The sequence below is a fragment of the Hyperoodon ampullatus genome (genome assembly GCF_949752795.1).
Source record: "Hyperoodon ampullatus genome assembly, chromosome: 14".
Lineage (NCBI taxonomy): Eukaryota > Metazoa > Chordata > Mammalia > Artiodactyla > Ziphiidae > Hyperoodon > Hyperoodon ampullatus.
The window spans coordinates 53,934,009-53,947,557 of NC_136927.1; positions in this window are offsets into that span (position 1 = coordinate 53,934,009).

Below are 13,549 nucleotides of genomic sequence, written 5' to 3' on the forward strand. Positions count from 1 at the left end.
TCCTTGGCAGAGGCCCGTCCCCAGCGCCAGGATGAAGGCGCTAGGATGCTGGCACCTCCATGGGTGCACCATGCACGGATCCTGCGCTCTGCATTTACCTCGGAGGGGTTCCACGTCCTTTGCCATCACAGAAATCGCACATCTCTTCATCATGGGTGACGGCCTTGTACTGGACCCAGGCCTCCCGAGCCACCCCCCCGCCCCAGTATACTGCCACTGCCACTACTCTGTGATGACCGCTAGTCAAAAATCCACATTTAACTTTACAGTCAGCCCTCCGTATCCAAGCTTCCTCATCCGCAGATTCAACCAAGAGCAGATCACGACGGACTGTAGTATGTATTCATTGAAAAAAATCCACGTGGAAGTGGACCCACACAGATCAAACCTCTGTTGTTAATGGGTCGACTGTACGATACTTCTGCATGTTTTAAGATGAAACATGTTTTAACATGTTTTAAGATGAAAAAAGACCAGGAGACGTCAGTACAGGTGAGTGGTCAGCACATCACTTACAAAGAAGTGATGAGAGGAGGAAGGAGAGAATCAGAGGGAACAAAGGAGGGAGCCCTTCGCAGCCACAGTTCCCCTCTCCCCACCGCCCACCCCATCCAAGCCGCGGGGCTGTCAGCCCTCGTCCCTAGCCCCCCCCCAGTGTTCACCGGCTGTCCCCGGGGGGCCCTCGGTGTGCACGTCCCAGGCTCACCCTTCCCTCCTACCTTCTCCTGCTGCTCCTCCCCCACAAGCAGCTTTCCTCCCAGCTCTGACCCCAGGTAAAACCCGGCTGCCACCTGAGACGCCCGGCCGGGCCCTGCTTGCTCTGCAACACCAGCCCACACCAGCCCCTCCCACGGCTGAGATCCCACCGCAGCCCCGTGCCCTCCTGCACCCACATACTGTGGGCTCCGAGGTTTCATGAACGTCAGTCCTGTCCCAACACAGAACTGCTAATGTGGGGCCTGCACACAGGGAGCGCTCCGTAAACACAGGCTGGTGAAAGAGATCAGAGGATCCCTCTTTTCTCTTACTCTCAAGCCCTCAGTTCCCTACAACCACAGACACAGTAGGAGTTCGTTCAGGGCATCCTAACGACCGACCTGTCTCCTTTCAGCCAGAATAACTACCTGGTGTTTTCTTGTTCCTTGTCTGCTCCTCTCCTGACCCAGGAAAGCACCTCGCCAGCTCCTTATGTGCCTTGGTCCATGCGCTTTCCACAGACCCATTTACTCATCTGCCATGATATTCCCTTCCTTTATCAGTAGCATCAGGTTCTGAAATCTGGGGCAAGGACAAGAACCCTGACCTACAGCTTTCAAAACTCCTCAGTTTCTTACCTCCGGGATGGAAACGGTCTTACCTGGAGGTGAGACCCCGCAGTCCTGGGGTTCCACATACTCCCCAAGGCAGTCTATCTGGGCTGGGGTCACGTGCCTCCACTCCTCCTCGGGGAAAGCCAGGGCCATGTCTTTAAATGGGCCCAACCCCTGAAACAGCACAGGAGATGGCTATGGATAAAGAAGTAATCCCAAGGTAGGAGCACTGGAAAAGCAGAGAGACACAGGGGACAACATTCCAGGGGAGAACAGAGCAGGAAGACAGAAGGAACGCGGGTCCCTAGATGGTCCAGAAGTGCCTCCCTCTCGACAGTTTAACGGCAGAGAACGATGGACTTGTCTGAGCCACTGTATTTTTGAGCCTCTGCTGCAGCCACTTGGCTGGTACCCAACGACTGCGGCCTCTAACTTCCACCGTTCAATCATCTCCACTCGATCCTCATGTTTGATGGAGACTGTGGGCTGCTGTTTAGCCCCTCAACCAGAACTGACTTTCCCTCAGAGATAAGTAAAAACTTGGGCTGGCCCTGCCTTAAGAACAACGTTGTGTTGAAAAACAGCGAACAGCACAGGCATCAACCCTTGCCCAAATACTGCTTTAGTGAGCTCAAACTTGAGTCACTTCTGGGAATTCCCTGAAGTGGGAATTCCCTAACCCTGGTGGTCCAGTGGTTAGGACTCTGTGCTTTCACTGCCGAGGGCCCAGGTTCAATCCCAGAAGATCCCAGAAGCCACGTGGCGCGGCCAAAACAAAAAACAAAAAAACTGGAGTCACTTCTTTTTTCCTGCCAAATGACATCTTTTCTTCTATAAGGAGCTCTTCACTTTAAGACTCATGTCCCCTTCAGGGAAGTGCCACAGTGGAAATCCCCCACCTCCCGGGGAACACTGGGCATCCCATGGGAGAGATTTTCACCGTGGCAGGAGTGCCCCACCTGTGCTCCGGTGACCCCCATCTGTGGCAGGCCGAGAAGTGCTAATAAGGCCAAAACTCCTGGAGCGGCCACAGGAGGGGCCAGAGAGACCACTCGGCTCGGGGCTCCTGGGAGCGCCCACTCGAGTCGCCTCCCTCCTGCTGACGTGGGGGGAGGATGGGGTCCAGAGGAAGAGCAGCAGCAGAAGCATCCATAAAGCGTACCCACAAAGGGCTACTGACCTCCTGGCCATCCACCACACCCTAGAACACGCCTCTGGGATTTCCACCACTAATGTCTTCCTCCTCACAATTACAAGAGCAATACTGAGTCGATGGAGGAAAAAAAGAAAAAAAAAACAAAGAGTAATCCAAATGAGTGAACTGAGCCTCATGCCTAGACCCTAAGGCAGGGGTCCCCAACACCCGGACCGGTACCGGACCGCGGCCTGTTAGGAACCGGGCTGCACAGCAGGAGGTGAGCGGCGAGCGAGTGAAGCTTCCTCTGCCACTCCCCATCGCTCCCCATCACTCCCCATCGCTCGAATTACTGCCTGAACCATCCCCCCACAGCCATCCGTGGAAAACTTGTGCTCCACGAAACCAGTCCCTGGTGCCAAAAAGGTTGGGGACCGCTGGCCTAAGGCTCAATTCAAATTAATAACTGAGGATGTAAAGTGGAGAAAACGAAGCTGTCACATCCATCAGAACAAGAAAGGTAGAATAATTCAACTCTGTGGATGGTGCTCTGCTGGGAGGAGAAATCTTGGGGAAGGTGAGCCTCATTCAAAGCGACATCGCAATCCCTGAAGAGCAGTCACAGCTCACCTGGGATCCAGCTGTAAGGAACCCCACTGCCATCTCCTGGTCTCTGGTGCTCACTGCAGGGAGGCCAGGACCAGCCGGAAGAACTGGCAGAGCTGAGCAGGGAAATAAACCAGGAGCAGGATTAGCGCTGTCCTGCAGTAGCTCGTCCACAGGCGTCTAGTGCCTGACACAAAGAACCCCAGGAACCATAAGGAGACTCCAGACAGGTAGGTGTGGGTGTACCCTACCCTGTTCTCAGCTGGGAAGAAGGGCCCAACCCAATATGCGCTGCCCTTCAGGGCTGTTCACGCTCCCAAGTCGCACTACGGCAATAACCCCCCTTGAGATTCAGCAACACAATAAGTCACATGTCACTTTTAGGGATTCAGTTTATCTGCCCACTTAAAAAAAATATCCCTACATGTCAGCTACATATTTCCTGGCAGTTTCTAGAAGGGATGTGAGGGAAAGGAGAAGAAATGATAAGAGAGCGTGATACCAGATATCCCCCGCAGAAATCAGGAGGTCGAGCTATAGAAAACAATTTCACTTCATCTGTTTCCTACTGAAGTCCAGGAAGTAGCCAAGAAAACTCAGAACTGCACGCTACAGGTAACTTAGTTTATCAACTGCAGGGTTTGTAAAGGAAAGAGGAGGGGGCAGGGCACGAAGCACCCTTCTCTGTGCCCTTTCTTCCCCACTGCTTGCAGCTTACCCTGCTCCTGGAAGGCCTGCGTCCCCTCTCCAGGGTCCTGGTTGAGCTGCTCCTCAGCGCCTTGGTCGAGGCCTTGAATTCCTTCCCCATGGGGCAGCCCCCACTCGGGCTTGACCTCCACGGGCCCCAGGTGGACACTTGGCTCCCAAGGACCTCTGCAAAGTGCTGTCTCCTCCTGCTCTCCCTGCATACGACACGGAACCTAAGAACAGGCCCCAACACCTATTAGAATGAGGCCTGCATAAGGCTGTTATGAAAGGAGTTGAATGAAAACCTAAAAAAGAGACCCACTGCAGCTGCAGGGGAGACAAAGGACAAGCCGGCTCGGCTCTTCCCCAGGACATGAGTGAGAAGGTGAAAAGGAGGCTAAACTGTCTTTATCAGGCGCTGAGTAACTTCTATGCATCCATGCCATTTTACAAGGGTCCCTTCTGCCCACCTCAATACTGATCAAATTCTACCATGAACTGTATCACAGAGAGATGTTATTATTATTCCAATGAGAACTTTAGCCCAAAACACTCACTATTAGAAAAAAGATTCCCCAGTTACAGATGCTGAAAGTATAAAATACAAAGCCTAGACTGTGCAGTGAATCAGTGAGAAAAAAACTGCTCTAGAAATAGCAAGGAAAACCAGAACTCACAAGAACAGGCCTTTCCTGGTCCACTTTTAAGCTCCTTGGTAGGGAGTAAAAAAACAAAACAACTCTTAGGACTATACAGGAAGTCAGGGGTGACTGCGGTGGGAAAAGGGAGAACACAAGGAAGACAGATTGTTACCTGCAAGCAAAACAGTAACGTTCAGTCCTGCCCTCTCTTTCCCAGACGGCAATCGGGAAACTGTACCAGAGAGGGACAGACACATGGCCAGAGTCCCAGGGGAGCATCTGAGATGCAAAGTCACTCACTATGTGAGCCGTCTCAGCCAACGTCCCAGACGTGGAAGCAGCACTGTTTCAGACAATGCTTCTCAGGAAGAATACTCACCAAGTGGAATTCCAGAATTCCCTGCATCCCCATATGCATCTCTGCCCAAAGAGGAATGAGTCTACCAGGGCCCTTGAAATAGACCAAAACTGCCTTCTTTGGACCCGAGGCTCACAAGGGAAATATGGCCAGGCCTCTGCCTTGATGACCAAAACAGGAGCTGACAGCCCTTCCACCGGCCCTGCGTCTTCCCTGGGAACGGCTTTCCTTGATGAAAACTCCTCTGCCCTCCAAAAAGTACCCCAGATGGTCTGGGAGCAGTGGAGGGAGATCCTGCGCCTCATCCACTCCCACTGCTTCCTCAAACCTCTCGCTTCCCGCACCAACAGAACGAGACCCAGATCCCCCTTCTCACCCACCGCCTTGGCCTCCAGGGCTCCCTCCGTGAAGCCCTCCATCACGGCCACAAGGGCCTTGCCGCTCTCTGGGCTGTGCTCCCGAATCCAGGCGTAGAACTCCCGGGGCAGGATGGTCAGGAACTGCTCCAGCACGAGCAGCTCCAGGATCTGCTCCTTGGTGTGCAGCTCGGGCCGCAGCCACTGGCGACAGAGCTCCTGGAGCTCCCTGAGGGCCTCCTGGGGACCAGCCGCCTCCTGGTAGCGGAACTGCCGAAACCTCAGGCGAAAAGTCTCCGGGCTGGGGCCTTCCCTCGCCCTGCCCCACGGCAACTCTTTCTCCAGTTTTACCACAGGGACACCCATTTGCTGCTGATGATCTTCTGCCATCCCTGGACACTCTTTAAGCATCTTCACATCCCCTCCCAGAAAACTGAGGGTCTGTTGGGAAGACCAGACAGACAATGAGAACAGCATAAATAAGACACAGGGAAGGTCAGGTCATCGCAGTTCTGTTCTCTACATCAATGAAATTAGGACTTAGCTTATACCCACAAATAGCTTAAAATCTCAAGAGAGAGACAACACTACAATCATAGAAAAATATAAGACGGGTTATAACTAGGTTAGTCACCAGGGCCCACTCTTCCAACACTAAATATACATTCGACATGTATCTATGCCTGACCCACAGAAACCAGAAATACAACAGAGAACAAGATAGACAAGGTGCTTGCCCTTTGAAACTCACATACTGGTACAGCAGACAGGAAAAAAAAAAAAAAAATTAGGGAATTCCCTGGTGGTCCAGTGGTTTCACTGCCGAGGGAACAGGTTCAGTACCTGGTGGGGGAAACTAAGATCCCCGCAAGCCCCATGCGCTCGGCCAAAAAAAATGAAACAAATAAATTTAAATTATAAATGGGGATAAGTTCTAAAAAGGAAGTAAGGAGGGTGTTAATGGGGACAATCAAGTTGGAGACTTGGGGACGTCCCTGGTGGTCCAGTGACCGAGGCTCCTCGCTCCCAGTGCAGAGGGCCTGGTTTCGATCCCTGGTCGGGGAACTAGATCCCACATGCCACAACTAAAGATCCCCCACGTGGCAACGAAGATCCCGCGTGCCGCAGCTAAGACCCTGCGCAGCCAAATAAATAAATATTTTAAAAAACAAAAAACATTGGGCTTCCCTGGTGGCACAGTGGTTGAAAGTCCGCCTGCCGATGCAGGGGACACGGGTTCGTGCCCTGGTCCGGGAAGATCCCACATGCCGCAGAGTGGCTGGGCCCGTGAGCCATGGCTGCTGAACCTGCGCGTCCGGAGCCTGTGCTCCACAACGGGAGAGGCCACAGCAGTGAGAGGCCCGCGTACCGCAAAAAAAAAAAAACAAAAACTTGGAGACTTGGAGAAGGCTTTTCTGAATAAATAGTGCTTAGGCTAAGACCCAACGAATGAATGAGATGAGCCAATCACTGAAAGAGCATTCCAGGCAAAAGCCTTGGGGCTAGAAATTACTCTGCAGTCTGAGAACAAGCCCCAGTGCAGTGTGGCTTCAGCAGGGTGAGGGAGGGAAAGAGCTCAGAGGCAGGCGGAAACCACATTATCGAGGGCCTGGGCACACAATAAGAATTATGGGCTTTACTCTTATTCCTTATTTTAGTGGGGAAATACATGTTCTTCAAAAGTCACTCTGTCTGGGAAGTGTCAATAGAGAATAGATAAGAAGGGTCAAGAAGGGAAACTGCACTTACCGTGGTCCAAGCAGGAGATAAGAGACTTAGATCAATGTGGTGACAAAGAAGCAGACAAAGTCAAGACATCTGGGAGGTAAAACCAATAGACCTGCTGGTGGCTAGGATGTGATGGTGTACTCAGCCTAAAGAAAACAAGAGAACAATATATATATATCATTACTATAATTGATCAAAAGATTTCTAACTTGTGTAGGCTTTACCATTCAGAAAGCATGTGAGCACATACTCCCATTTAATACTTACAACCATCCTATCGGGTGAGTACTACTTCCCCTGCTTTTCAGAAACTGAAGACGTAAGAGGTTAGATTGCAGGCCAACGTCGGCCTCCCAAAACATATGGTATAGATGAGAAACATGGGAGGCCAAAAAGACAGAAAGGTTTATGCAGGTTCAAGTGCTCATGAGAAAGAAGAGGCTTGTAGTAGACTTGGGGAGGGGGATGGGGCTCACTCTAAACAGAGCAGAGAATAAGCAATTGTCAGTTATGTACGTCCCAAGTGTGTGCTTAATATTCTATTGGAAGTTACTGTATCTCCCTAGGTATCTACCTACCTACCTACCTACCTATCTTAAATCTGTTGACATTTTCAGTCTATTCATTTTCTCTGCTGCATCAATTGAGATTTCTCTTTCCTGGCTTTCTAGCTATTGCATTTGTTCATGGTTGCATTTACCGCATTATAGTACGAATGTTTACCCCTCTGTCTCCCTCCGTCTGCCAGATTCCCTTTAGTCAGGAAAGGTCCTCACTCATCTTTTACCCCTAGCACTTGACAAACAGGCGTCCCATGGTTTCTTTGAATGAGCGTCTGGTTCTAAAACGACCACTCTCACTCTTCACAGTGTTCCGCTTTGGTTCAAGAGATCAGGCTCGTGGACACCCCTCCGTTAAGGCAACCCTGGCCGGGCGGGATCAGCCTGGCTCCTACCTGAGCCCAGCGCGGTGCGGCCCCCCGGGTCCCGCTCGGTGCCGCGGGAGTCAGCTCCGGGGAAACGCGCCACCCGCAGCGACAGCCTCGCAGTTGCCGAGGCCCGCAGCAGGCCCTCAGCCCGGCCCCGGCTCCCCGGCCACTTCCGCCCCGCAGCCCCGCACCTGTGCCGGGCTCGCCCGGGCCCGCAGCGGACCGGAAGTGGGCGACGGACGCTGTCAGACAGGTGCGTCAAGGAAGGGCCCCTTCCGTTTCCCCTCTAGGACTCTCGGAGGCCGGTGCGTCTCGATGGTCGCTCGTCCCCGGGGACCGTTCGGGAGCGCGCGCTGGACGACCAGGGGCTCCTCCCCCGCCTACCTACTTCCCTCGAGGCTCGCGGTCGCCAGGCCCCTTTGCGCCTCCGTGCCTTTGCACCTGCGTTCCTCCGGTGGGAAGGACCCACCGGACGCACCGCCGGGTACGGCGCCTCCCTCAAAGACTTTAGAGACCCGTCGGTCGACAAGTGTTTATTGCAGCCTCCGGCGCTTTTTGCGAGGGTTAGGGGCGGAGGGTGATGGAGGGTAGCACCGAGTATTGTGGGTTCACATAAGGGGTCTCCACCCTGGGTAGTGTGTGGGGGCGTAGGCGTAGGCGCTAGTCAGGGAAGCCTTCCTGGAGGAGCCGGCACGTGAGCTCAGATTTGATGGATGGACCCAAGAGTGAGGTCAGGTGCCCCCAAGCGGAAGGAGCACGACGAGCCCAGCAAATGGTGGGGACTGGTGGCTTTCCCGCACCCTCAGAGCCGCTAGAGCAGGCGGCTGAGCTAGGTAACCTGGAGGCAATGGGAAGCCGCGGAAAGATTTAAAGGCGAGAAGGGACCGATTTTAGAAAGGTACTACAGAGAAACCTGCAAAAGAGACTGAGCAAGAGGCGAGGGAGGTGGGGAGATGAGAAGACTGACTGTGGGTTAAACGAAGCTAAATAATGCAGTCCCCGAGAGAAAGGATGAGAGACAGGACTGGGGCAGTCGTGAGACTACAGATCGCAAGGAGAGTTTGGATATCAAACATATTGGGAAAGTAAAATTGGCAAAGTTTAGGGATTGATTGGATGTGGAGAATGAGAGAGAAGGTGGAATCATTTAGTAAATGACAAAGGCCACATCTCATATCAATAAGAATGGACTTTTAGAAAGCAAACAACTGGTTGGTCATCTGGAAGTAGGTAACATTGGGTCCATTCCTTATACCACATGCCAGGGCAAAGTCCAGCCCTGCTCACAGGGTCTCCCATCCTTTTATAGTACAAATTTCGTTATCAACCCATCTTGGAAATATTGTTGGCTCGCCTCCTCATTCACTAACATGCCCTCACATCCAAGAAGGACAGGGCTGAACCATCGAGGAACAAGAGAAACAGCCTGATAGACTTAGTCTGTCTTGGAAAACTGAACTATACCGAGCGATTTCAAAAACCATCGTTCAGCTTGCCATGGAGAAGACACAAGGAAGAAGGCATTCTGGAAGAGGCAAAGAGAGATTGGATCAGATCACAGGTTTCCAGGTCAGCCTTGGAGAAGAGAAAGGGGCTCTTCTGAACGGGGAAGAAAAGAATCAAACATGGGTTATGGTCTAGGTTAGGGCTCAGCAAACTTTTTCTATGAAGGACCAGATGGTAACTATCCTAGACAGAACACATAGTGTGTCGCCTGTTCTTCATTTTTACAATCCTTTAAAACTGTAAAAACCATTCTTAGCTCACAGCCAGGGCTGGATTTGACACAAGGGCTGTAGTTTGCTTACGCTGAAATAGATTATTTTAAAATTATTCTAGAGAAGTGTTTAAGGAGCTCATTCTTAACCTCTTTTCTCAGTGATGTTACCTGCTGAGAGTGCAGGGGACAATGATAGGTTGCAGCCTAAATAATGGAGTGAAGATTAGCATATCTGTTGTGAGGAATGATGTAGGAAAAAAATCATAGAATGAATGAAAAGATTGTCAAGCAACACTGAATGACTGATATTGAAAACAAAACAAAATAAGTGACAGAATCAATCCACACAATTGTCTATGCAGTCTGGGGGCTAAGAAAACAGCTGGATTAATCCAATATTAGGATTGGTCATAAGGATGATTATGAAAGAATGCCAAGGGCGTGGGGGGAGTGAGGGCTCTAGTGGGAGAAGGTTGTACTGAGTGACCATGGAGTCCAAGCTGAGTTGGGGAGGGACCAAAACCAACAAGAAAAACACGGAGACCTGAGGAATCAGAGGTCAGGATGAGGCCATGAAGCAGGTTTCAGGAATTTTTTCGGAAATGTTATAGGCAAACTAAGCATAAAACGCATTATCCTGTTTGTTTTCCATAAACAGAATCATACTATATTCTATTCTGCTCTTTGCTTTTATTCAGTAAACAACATATCTTTCCACACCTACACATACTGATCTACCCCACTCTTTACCAGCTCTACAGTATTCCACTGTATGTTCTGTGTTCCCCATGATTTATAAAGCTTATCAGTGGACATTTAGGTGGTTTCCAGCATTCGGATTTACCAGAAACCTGGATGAACATCGTCATACAGAATTCCTTGTGCACTTTTTGGCAAATAAATCTAAAGGATGAGTTCCCATACATGGAATTACAGGATCTAAATCACATTCATTTAAAATTTTGTCAGCTATTGCCAAATTATCCTGCAAAGAGTCTGCACCAATTTCCACTCTCACAAACAGTGGGGGATAGCGTTCATTTTCCCACAGTCTCATGAACGCTGGATGTCATCAAACTTTTTCATCTTTGCCAATCTGATGAGTGAAATCAGTGATGCCCACGTTTTTGTTTGGACTTCTTAATTATAAGTGAAGTCGTTTTTCCTACCTTCATTAGCTACTTGTATTTCCTTTTCTGCAAACTGGCTATTTTTACCCTTTCTTCTGTTTCTGTTGGGTTATCTCTTTCTTACTGAAATATGAGTTTTTTGAAAATTAAGGAAAATAGCCCTTTTTCAAAAGTTTTGCAAATATTTTCCTATTTGCCTTTTGTCTTTCTTAATGACACTCTGTGCACTGCAAAATATATGTTTTACGTATTCAAATTAATCCTTCCTTTTTCTTTAAATCTTCTCTGTTTTGTGCCTTCCATCCTCCAAGATGATTTTGTAAATCCCCTGTACACACTTCTAAGACATTTATTGTTAGGTTAAATCTGAGATCTGTCGGAAATGCATTCTGATCAAAGGAAAAAAAAAAAGAGAAAATCCAGCCAGTCTTTTTTTTTTTCCAAATGGCTAGCAAGTTTTCCTCAACCATATTGAAGGATCAATAATCCTTGCTGATTTAAAAGGTTAATTTTATCAAATATTATATTCCTCTATAAAGTAGGCTTTATATTAGTACTCTTACTCTGTTCTGTAATCTCTGTATCCTGTGTCAGGACCTGCCAAACTGTTTTAATTACTGCAGTTTTATGTTGTGCTTTTGCATCTGGAGAGATTTTCTATATCATTGACCCTACTTTCCCATGGTTTAAAGAAGAGATTGTTGGAGAAAAATTAAGAATGGTACCCTGAAAACTGCAGAAGAAACCAGATAAGTTCTGACCTCATGCTCCTGGCCCTGAGAGACCAGACTAGAACTAAGGATTGCTAGGGAAATGGCATTGTCAGAAAGAAGGCAGATTTCAGGAAGATGAGCAATTGAAGGCTTTTTTTTTTTTTTTTTTTTTTTTGGCAAAGAACATGGTACTGAATGAATTGAGAGCATGGGGGCATGGCAAGAAAGAAGAAGGGAAAAAGGGAGGAAGGGAAGGAGAAAGGGACAGATGCAGAGGGAGAGAGGAAGAAAATTATCTGACAAGAGACAGAAGAGATGAGGTTACGAGGTGAAATACAGAAAGCCGGGAGAAGTTGTCATGACCATAAAGAGGAAACAGGTTAAGAGGCAGCAGAGTTTACTTTAAAATTTTAAAAACCTGTACTGAACATCAGAGGGCTTCACCTCTCTGGTTCTTTAATAAGAAAATGGGTAGAATCATAGCTGGCCTGTCTTTAGCAGTACAGAGTGAAATGGCAGATGTGAACGTTGTTTTAGCACTAACTATAGAAATGAAGGTTATAGGAGTTCAGAGTGCTGTTATGGACAGTGTTGGATATTTGACTTATATTACCCAATTTACCCTTTAAGATTTAATATGAATTTTTGAATAGGTAATACATGTACATGATTCAGGAGCCAAACTCATATAAGAAGTTACACACAGAACGATTACTCCTCCCTCTGCCCACTCCACCCACCCCATTTTTTAAAATATAAATTTATTTATTTTTGGCTGCGTTGGGTCTTCATTGCTGCACACGGGCTTTTTCTAATTGTGGCAAGCGGGGGCTACTCTTCGTTGCGGTGTGCGGGTTTCTCATTGCAGTGGTTTCTCTTGTTGCAGAGCACGGGCTCTAGGTGCACGGGCTTCAGTAGTTGCAGCACATGGGCTCAGTAGTTGTGGTTCGCGGGCTCTAGAGCACAGGCTCAGTAGTTGTGGCGCACAGGCTTAGTTGCTCTACGGCATGTGGATCTTCCTGGACCAGGGCTCAAATCCATGTCCCCTGCATTGGCAGGCGGATTCTCAACCATTGTGCCACGAGGGAAGCCTCCACCCCATTTCTTAATCTACCCCCATCTCTAAAGATTCATTCATTTATTATACGGTCTTCAAGTGTTTATTTATTTGCAAATACTAATATTCACATATTTCCCTACCTTCTCCCCTTTTCTTACACGAAAGGAAATATACTAGGTACCTTGCTTTTTATCATGTAATATGTCCTAGAAAATATTCCATATCAGTACTTAGAGACCTTTCTCATTCTTTTTTTTTTAAGCTGGTGTGGATGTAACATAATTTATTTAAAGTGTCTCCTGTTGATGAGCATTTGAGTTGCTCCTAATCATTTGTTACTGCAAAAGCTGCAGCATTTAATCACCCTGCACCTATGTCATTCTTAAAGATGTGTGCAGGTATATCTGTTGGATAAATCCTTAAATTGAGAGTTGGGTTGGGTTAAAGCATTACTTCTGCAGTTTTGTAGGTATTGCCAGATTCCCCTCAGGAGGGCTGTATCATTTGCACTTCCATCTGCCATGTAAGATGGCGCCTACTTCCCCACAGGTTAGCCAACACAACATGTTGCATCAAACTTTTGATTCTTGCAAATCTCACGGGGAGAAATGGCATCTCAGTAGAGTGTCCTCCATTTTTTGAAAATTTTGCACTTCTTTTAATTTCTTTAACACATTAATAATAGCTTAATAATAGTTATTTTAAAGTTTGTGTCTGCTAAATCCAATATTTGGATCATTCTGTCATCTGCTTCTATTGGTTGTTTATTCTCTTCTTGGTCACATTTCTTCATGTCTAGTAATTTTGCATAGTACGCCAGTATTTGTGCATAAAGGAAGAGGCTCTAGGCCTTCCACAATGGGGCCATGCTTTGTTCCAGAGTGTCTATTCCAGTAAATAATAATAATAACAATAAAGCATTGCCCCATCATGGAAGAGGTTGATAATCTCATATCAGTTTTCCTAAGCAGATGTTACTCCTTCCGATAGATTCCTTTTCAATAGAAAGGAACTTTATTTCAGTAAAGTTTTCTTGAATTTTAGTTTTAAATACTTGTTCTGTTCCTTTATTTCCATTTTCTTCCTCAGGGACTCCGATTTTACCTACGTTGGACATACAAACCTGAAGAACAGGCACTAGGTGTTTTAGTTAGATTGTCTTTAGTTTTTTATTACA